Source organism: Choloepus didactylus, chromosome 10 (genome assembly GCF_015220235.1).
Source record: "Choloepus didactylus isolate mChoDid1 chromosome 10, mChoDid1.pri, whole genome shotgun sequence".
NCBI lineage: Eukaryota > Metazoa > Chordata > Mammalia > Pilosa > Megalonychidae > Choloepus > Choloepus didactylus.
In genome coordinates this window covers 16,707,308-16,715,794 of record NC_051316.1, presented here as the reverse complement: position 1 = coordinate 16,715,794, position 8,487 = coordinate 16,707,308, and positions in this window count along the sequence as shown.

The following is an 8,487-nucleotide window of genomic DNA, read 5'->3' as shown; positions in this document are numbered from 1 at the left end:
CATCTGCACAGTGAGGGGATTTGTTACACAGGCTCCAGGGCCCCTTCAAGGCATCCAAGATGCCTCCACATCCAAGACTAAAAACCACATCAAGGGCACTGTTTAAGACACTGGGCTTTGTTCTCCCACCCCAGTCACTCCTGTGATAACACAAAGAATGGAAGACCCAAGATGTCGGTCTAATGGACGGGGAAGCTCAGCTCTGCCTCGGAAGAGAGGAAGGGTCTTCTCCTTCACCCTCCAACACCAGGACAAGGCAAAGGCTGAACCCCCTTGAGTTTTGTCAGGGTGAGTTATTCCTTCAGGGCTGTAGGACTCCTAAGGCTGAGTGCCTTAGATGGTAGGGCACCCCTCATGTGGTGCCTCATAGAAATAAGTATCATTTCCAAATGCACTTCATCTGCCATGCTTGTGATTCCCTGCAGAGGGTGTGCTGGTGCATGTTTAACCTCCAGCTGAGGGTGAAGAGACTGGCTGATTTGAAGTGCATTCCTGTTTCCATGCTTTGAAGACTACACTATGGCCTGTTTGAAACAACCAGTGTGATGTCATGAGTGCAGAGCTGGGCAGATGTCAGCATGAGAGCCAGCCCCAGCCTGTCTGATATCCATCCCACCCACCAGCTTGCCAAAGGATCCAAACATGTTTGTTCTAAGTGCAGGCACAAAGCCTGGGGCCAAGTAAGCCCACAATAAATATTAATAGAACCGATGAGCATTTTTGTTTCCCTGGCTGCCCAAGCAAATACAATGGGTTGGCTTAAACAATGGGAATTAATTAGCTCATAGTTTTGAGGCTAAGGGAAAGTCCAAATCAAGGCATCATCAAGGCCATGCTTTCTTCCTGAAGACTGGCATTATGGGGCTGGCTGCTGGCAATCCTTGGCTCCTCAGTCATTTGGCTATGCACATGGTGACCTCTCCTGGCCTCTCTGTTTTCTTCCAGATTCCCTTGAATCCCAGCTTCTTACTTCCCATGGCTTTCTGTCTGTCTGAATTTCATTCCACTTATAAAGGACTCCAGTAACAGGATTAAGACCCATCCTGATTGAGGTGGGTCACACCTTAACTGATGTAACCTCATCAAAAGGTCCTACTTACAATGGGTCCACACCCACAGGGATGGACTAACTTTAAGAATTTGTTTTTCTGGGGTACCTACAGCTTCAAACCACCATACCCAGGAACAACTTAAATGAAAATGTTGGTCAAAAGATGCTGTTGCTATTAAAACTAACCCGTGTGCTGGTTTGTAGCTGTTATGTGCCCCATAAAAGGCCATGTTCTCTTAATCCATCCCTGTGGGGGCAGACAATTGTGGGTGGGACCTTTGGTTAGACTATTTCAATTGAGATGTGACCCAGTCCATTCAAGATGGGTCTTAATCCTTTGCTGGAGTCCTTTGTGAAGAGGATAAAAGACAGTAAAAGCCCAGAGAGAGAGTTTACAGAGAAATGCCCAGAGATATTTGGAAAGAGCCACTGAAACCAGAACCAGGAGAGAAGGACCAGCAGAAGTCACCATGTGCCTTCCCATGTGACAGAGGAACCCCAGATGCCATTGGCCTTTCCTCAGAGAAGGTATCTTCCTTTTGATACCTTAATTTGGACATTTCCGTGGCCTCAGAACTGTAAAATTGTAAGCTAATAAACTCCTTTGTAAAAGTGAACCCATTTCTGGTATATTGGATTCTGGCAGCTTTAGCAAACAGAAATGCCTGGGATCATTTATTCATGGGAAGAGCTAATAGAATGATGATGCTGTGAATATCGGGAGGTGGGGTAGAGGGGAGAAACTGCTTTGGCAGATGTTCATGGGTCCCCTGATGTCTTGGCAGTCACTCACCTTTTCCATGTGTATGGAGACCAGAAGCCCACTTAGGACGGTAAGGAAGAGCCAGACATGAGCTCTGTGTAGCCAGGATTCAAAGCCGGGCACTCTGAAACTGACCTGTATCCTACAGCCCTTACTGTCTGCTTTCAAACCCCTGCCTCATGGCCATGCGCAGGTGAAAATATTTTTCTCTGACTAGAAATGATCTTGGCTCATCTGGCTGGAAGTCTCAATGGAGGCGATTCCAGGAGAGACCCACCCAGCCCCGGCCCCTGGCGCCTTGCCTGAGCAGCGTGGTTTACTGGGGTGAGATGTTCACCCTGGATTCCGCAGCTCTTCCAGGCTGAGCAAGGCCCCTTGGTGAATTATTCCAGACTGTGATAGATCCACTGACGTGGGGCTTTGCCACTGAGCTGAATTCGACAATCGCTTGGAAACAGCAGCCATCGCCATGGCAACCGCGGCTCCCGGGGTTGGCGGGAGCGCGTGTCTGCACCATAGTAACCCAGGCATGGACCAGCATGAACTAAAGTGGCAGGAGAGACAGAGGATTTTAAGCAGCAAGAACAGGGCTAGTTCCAATTCTGCCAACTCACTAATTGGTCTGTAGGGAAACTATTATACCACATCCACTGGTTTCAGTGGTCTTGCCTGCAAAATGGATTATTTGAAGGAATGTTTACAGATTGAATCGTGTCACCCAAAAGGATACGTTCAAGTCCTAATCCCTCCCGAAGCTCACCAAACAATAATAGCATTCATATTGATAACAGCAAGTATTTACATCTCATTTGCTGTCTGCCAGATGCTGTTCTAAGAAGACTGGGTGTATTAGTAACTCATTTAATCCCCCAACAGCCTTATGAGATAGGTGTGATCATTATCCCCATTTTAGAGATGAGGAAACAGAGGCACAGTCAGGTGAACAAACATGTTCAAGGTTACACATCTGTCTTAGTTTGCCAGAGCTGCTATTATAAACACCACACATGAGGTTGGCTTAAGCAACAGAGATTTATTAGCTCACGATTTTGAGGCTAGAAGTCCAAAAGTTTGTTGTGTTTTGGTGCAGGCTGCTGGCAATCCCTTGGGGTTCCTTGGGTAGCATCTCTGCCTCCCGTCACATGGTGATCCCTCTCTCCTGGAGTCTACTCTTCTGGTTTCCCTCTTACTTACAGTTTCTAGCTCCTCTGGCTGCATCTGAATTTCCTCCCTCAAGAAGCCCTCCAGTCTTACAGATTAAGGCCCGACCTCATTCAGTTTGGGCCACAACTAAACAGGATCTCAGAAGATCCTATTCACAAATGAGTCCACAACCTGATGCACCTGAACGTATTCAAAGATACTATTTATGATAGATTCACAACCACAAAAATGTGGATTAAGATTAAGAACCTGTCTTTGTTGGGGACATAATTCAATCTACCACAATATCCAAATAAGGGATTCAAACCCAAGCAATCTGGTCCTGTTCTCTCTATTCTCCAACACTAAAGAATTAAAAACACAAAAAGAAAAGTATGTCCTTGAAAATTACAAGACAAGAAAAACCAAGGGTAACCCTTTTGAAAAGCTGTCAAGTTCAGCACAAACTGGACTTGTGGATGGACGGAGCTGCAAAAGGACAGAGATGTGCAGATGTTAAGCATCATGCAGAAAACTGCAAAAGCTGGTGGCACATTGCTGGAATGGCAAGATCTGGGTGCACAATGGAGCTGAAAATATAACACAAAAAAGGAGCGATCTTGAATATGAGACTCTCTCTGCAAATATCCTAAATGAAATATTAGCAAATATAATTCTCAAGCTCATTAAAATAATAATAATCCATGACCAAGTAGGATTTATCCTCCAGGAATGCAAGCATAATTCAAACTAGGAGATCTATTACCATACTTTGCCATATTAATAAGTCAAAGAAGAAAAACCATGTAATTACCTCCATAAAACCTAAAGCAATATATTTTTTAAATTCAGCATCCATTCCTGATTAAATTAAAAGACTCCATAGCAATAAATGGGTATTTTCTTATTATGATAAAAAGCATATCTTAAACCAAAAGTAAGTAGCAAACTTGATAGTAAAACACCAGACACATTTTCATTATGTCTCCACTGTTGTTAAATGTCAAATCAAGGAAAGAAAAAATAAACAAGAGATGAAAAATTGTGAAGAAGGAGGCAAAAACATCGTTATTAAAAGATGGCACCAAAATCCACATACAACCAAAGAACTACAAAAAACAATTAGGTGGCTGATTTATACATCTTTTCGATATATAAATAAAAGCCAGTGTGAGGGGAAGAAGGGATTCTATTTACAGTGGCATCTGCCACAAATATATGTGAAAAGTAACAAGATATATGAAAGAGACAAGAGACATAAAACTTGAGTAAAAGGCAGAGCAAATCTTATTGATACATAGAAAGACTCAATAATATAATGATGTCAGTTCTTATTCAACCATGTTATAAATCAAGTGTGGATTCTGATAAAAACAATAAGATTCTCTCTTCAGCTGGTTTTTAATATTCAGCTTCTTATGGGAAAAATAAACATATGAGAATACCCAAGAAAATTCTGGGGAAAAAAGTAAACAAGGGAAGATTAGCACTGCTACATATTAAGATACATTATAATGATAATAGAAATTAAAATAGTTTGACATGAAAAACCAATTAATGGACTATATGGAGAGACCAGAAATAGACCCAAAGATACATATGGAGATAATATAAGGTGAAGGCAACACTTCAGATTTGTGACTGTGGTATCACTGCTCAGCAACCCCTACTCCCACCCCTGGGCTCATCGTCCTCTGGTCCTGTTGGAAACAGCCTACCTGGCACACATCCCTGTCCAGCTAGGAACAACCTTCCCAGGCTCTCCGGGGCTTGGAGATCACCGTATGGCCAAGTCTGGGCCAGTGGGCTGAGAGCAGAAGTTCTGCATGAGAATTCTCCTGTGCTGTCCAATATGATGGTGTGTCAGTTTGAATGTATTGTGCCCCCCAAAACGCCATTATCTTTGATGCAATCCGTGTGGGCAGATGTATCAGCGTTGATTAGATTGTAATACTTCGAGTGTTTCCATGGAGATGTGACCCACCCAACTGTAAGTGATAACTGATTGGATAATTTCCACGGAGGTGTGGCCCCGCCCATTCAGCGTGGGCCTTCATTAGTTTACTGGAGCCCTATATAAGCTCAGACAGAAGGAGCAAGCTTGCTACAGCCAAGAGGAACACTTTGAAGAATGCACACAAGCTGAGAGAGGAGCTGAAACTTACAGAGACATTTTGGAGACGGCCTTGAAAGTAGACTTTTGCTCCAGAGAAGCTAAGAGAGGACAAACGCCCCAAGAGCAACTGAGAGTGACATTTTGGAGAGAAGCTGAAGCTTAGAGAGGAACATCCAGGGAGAAAGCCATTTTGAAACCAGAACTTGGAACAGACACTAGCCACGTGCCTTCCCATCTAACAGAGGTTTTCCGGACGCCATTGGCCATACTCCAGAGAAGGTACCCCCCTTACCTTGGACACTTTATGGCCTTAAGACTGTAACTTTGTAACCAAATAAACCCCCTTTATAAAAGCCAGTCCATTTCTGGTGTTTTCCCTAATGGCAGCATTAGCAAACTGGAACAGGCGGCAACTGCCACCTATGGCCATTTACATTTAAATGAAAATCAATTAAAATTAAACAGTTTTAAACCTCAGCTGCACCATATTTTAAGTGCTGAACAGTCCCGTGCAACTCATGGTTGCTATGTTGACACTGAAGATAAAGAACATTTCCATGTTTTTGCTCATCTCTCACTTAACAAGTCCTTTACCCTGGATTTCCCCCTTTCTGAGGCCTGGGTCCCAGGTGGGAGTGACCAGAAAGAACCAAGCCGTAAGGCAGGGCTGGCACCAGAATGAGACACGCCAAGTGCCTGGGATGCAAAATTTAATTGGCGCTCAATCTCAGGGCTGTGGAGTGGGGGCATCCTTGAATTCTTAGCTGTGGGAACCTCCTATGCCTCACACTGGTCCTGACCTGGCCTTAGAGAGTAGCAGGGCAGACAGACGGAGCCTGGGCTCCTGCATGGCCTCCTGGAGCAGAGCCACCCCCTTCTGGAAGGCTCACAGCTGGATTGTTACAGGGAGAAGAGAAGCTGGCATTATCTAAGTCACAGCTTAATGTCATCACTAATACATTGGGAGAGAGGTGGATTCTTCCCTAAATTATGATGGAACCACTGGCAAACTATTCAGAAGAATAAAGATGGGCCCCTTTTTTACTCTTTTACCAGTTTATAAATTCATTTTATTCCAATAAAAGTCCTGAAGCCATATGTATAAGGACACTCACTGCAATGTTATTTGTAATAGCTCAAGTCTGGCATCAAGTTCGTCAACATGGGACTGGAGAGAATAAATTATGTATGCCCATAAATTAACATGTTGAATAGACCCAAAAGGAATCCAGTAAATCAACAAATATCTATGGAACGTCTGCTATCTTTCAGGCAGGTGAAATTTCTGCTTTCAAGGAGTCTAAGTCCTGACTGGGAAGAAAAACAACACACAGACAGACAGACAGGTAGGTAGATAGATGATAGCTGATTAGATAGTTTAGATAGATGGATGAGTGGGCGTACGACCGATGATAGATCGCTACCTTTTACAATTATACTATCATATATCATATATTATCCCCCTACTCCCTACATGGATGATGCGGCTAGATGGCAATATAGAGGATAGATTAACCAGGTAGAGTATCGACATATGGGGGATGGAATAGTGCTAGACAGACAAACGAACGATGAAGGAAGTTTAAGAAAGGGAGGGAGGGAGGAAGGGGAGGAAGGAAGGAAGGGAGAGAGGAAGGGAAGGAAGGAAGGGAGGGAGAGATGAAGGAAGGAAGGAAGAAAGGAAGGAAGGAAGGAAGGAGGTAAGGGAGAGAGGAAGGAAGGGGGAAGGGAGAGAGGAAGGAAGGAAGGAAGGAAGGGAGAGAGGAAGGGAAAGCAGGAAGGGAGAGAGGAAGGAAGGAAGGAAGGAAGGGAGAGCAGGAAGGGAGAGAGGAAGGAAAGAAGGAAGGAGGAAGGAAGGAAGGAAGGAGGGAAGGGAGCGAGGAAGGAAGGACGGGAGAGAGGAAGGAAGGAAGGAAGGGAGAGAGGAAGGAAGGAAGGGAGAGAGGAAGGAAGGAAGGAAGGGAGAGAGGAAGGAAGGAAGGAAGTAGGTATGGAGTTCACAGATTCAGGGCACAACAGCAGCTTTCAGCAAATGATCCCTCTAATGCACAGAACAGAGCTCAGAAAGGGCAAATCTCCTTGTTACTTACATAGCACAAAAAGTCCAAAAGAGCAGAAGACCCATCATGGCTGGTCTCCATGAGTGGCCAAAAACCACTCTGATTCAGCATCAATGGATGACAGCTTGGCACACCACACTCCACACCAGTGAAAAGAGACTGATCTATCTTGCTGAGTGTGGTTTTTTTTTTTTTTTTTTAAATCCCTTTATTCCTGTTCCATCCTTTTGTCTGAACTTTATTCATATAATGTCTGCCCTCTTTTGTGAAAGGCATTATTATACAGTCACCCAAGACAAACCCTCTTCTCCCTCACCAGCATTTCTTGACCTCTAGTCAGAAAGTACTAACAAAACACCTTCCTCAATCTCTCTGTAACTGATCTCTTCTCCATTAGAGTCCCCTTTTGCAAGTCCATTTCTTCACAAGTCTGGTATATGAGATTTTCTGTTCTTCAGTCAGTGGTGAAAGCTCCAGGTCTGTTTGCTTTTGCAGTTCTTGTATCAGGGTCATAGTCTTATTCAAAGTAACACAAATGCGGCTCTTAGTCTCTTTCTGCTCAATAGCAACTGGTTTAAAGCGTGCATGCAGTCTGATATCGAAACTTTATCACTGACAATTCCTTTAGGAGAATAATTGGATTTTTGTCGCCTATTGAATCAGGATGATTAGTCTTGATTTCATATTCCAGCCTGTATTGAATGTAATCCAGATCAGAGTCAGCTTTCTGGAACTGTAGTTCTATTTTCCTTACTCCAAATTTCTTACAGGTTAGACCAAAGATATACATAACATTAAAGCCAATTAGTTACATAGATGGAAGAAAATAGTTCTTTACCTCTGAAAGGCAGATAGATGTTCTCAATGTGGGGGTCCATGAGCTTATGGGAGCAGGGACCTGCGAATTCCCAGTAATATCTGGCAATTGTATATGTCTGTATACTTTTTTATGATGAGAAGGATCTTCTCGAAGGATCCATGGCCATCAGTTCCAGCTTATCGACCTCTGCCTCCATGCTGAATAGTTCTGAGTGTGGTTTTTATCCACCTCAGGGGGAGGGTGTCCTGCACTTGAGAATTCCTGCTCTTATAAGCATTTGGGACTGCTCATTCCCAGTTTTCAGGTCTAAGTTCTGGCCAGAACTTTCCATTAGACTTCTCTCCCCCAGATTGTGGAAGGGCACACAATAGAAAAGGAGATGGGTGTATTAGTTAGGGTTCTCTAGGGAAAGAGAACCAACAGGAGATATCTGTAAATATGAGATTTTATAAAAGTGTGTCATGTAACTGTGGGGATGCATGAGTCCAAATTCTGTAGGGTAGGATGCATGAGTCCAAATTCCATAGGGCAGGC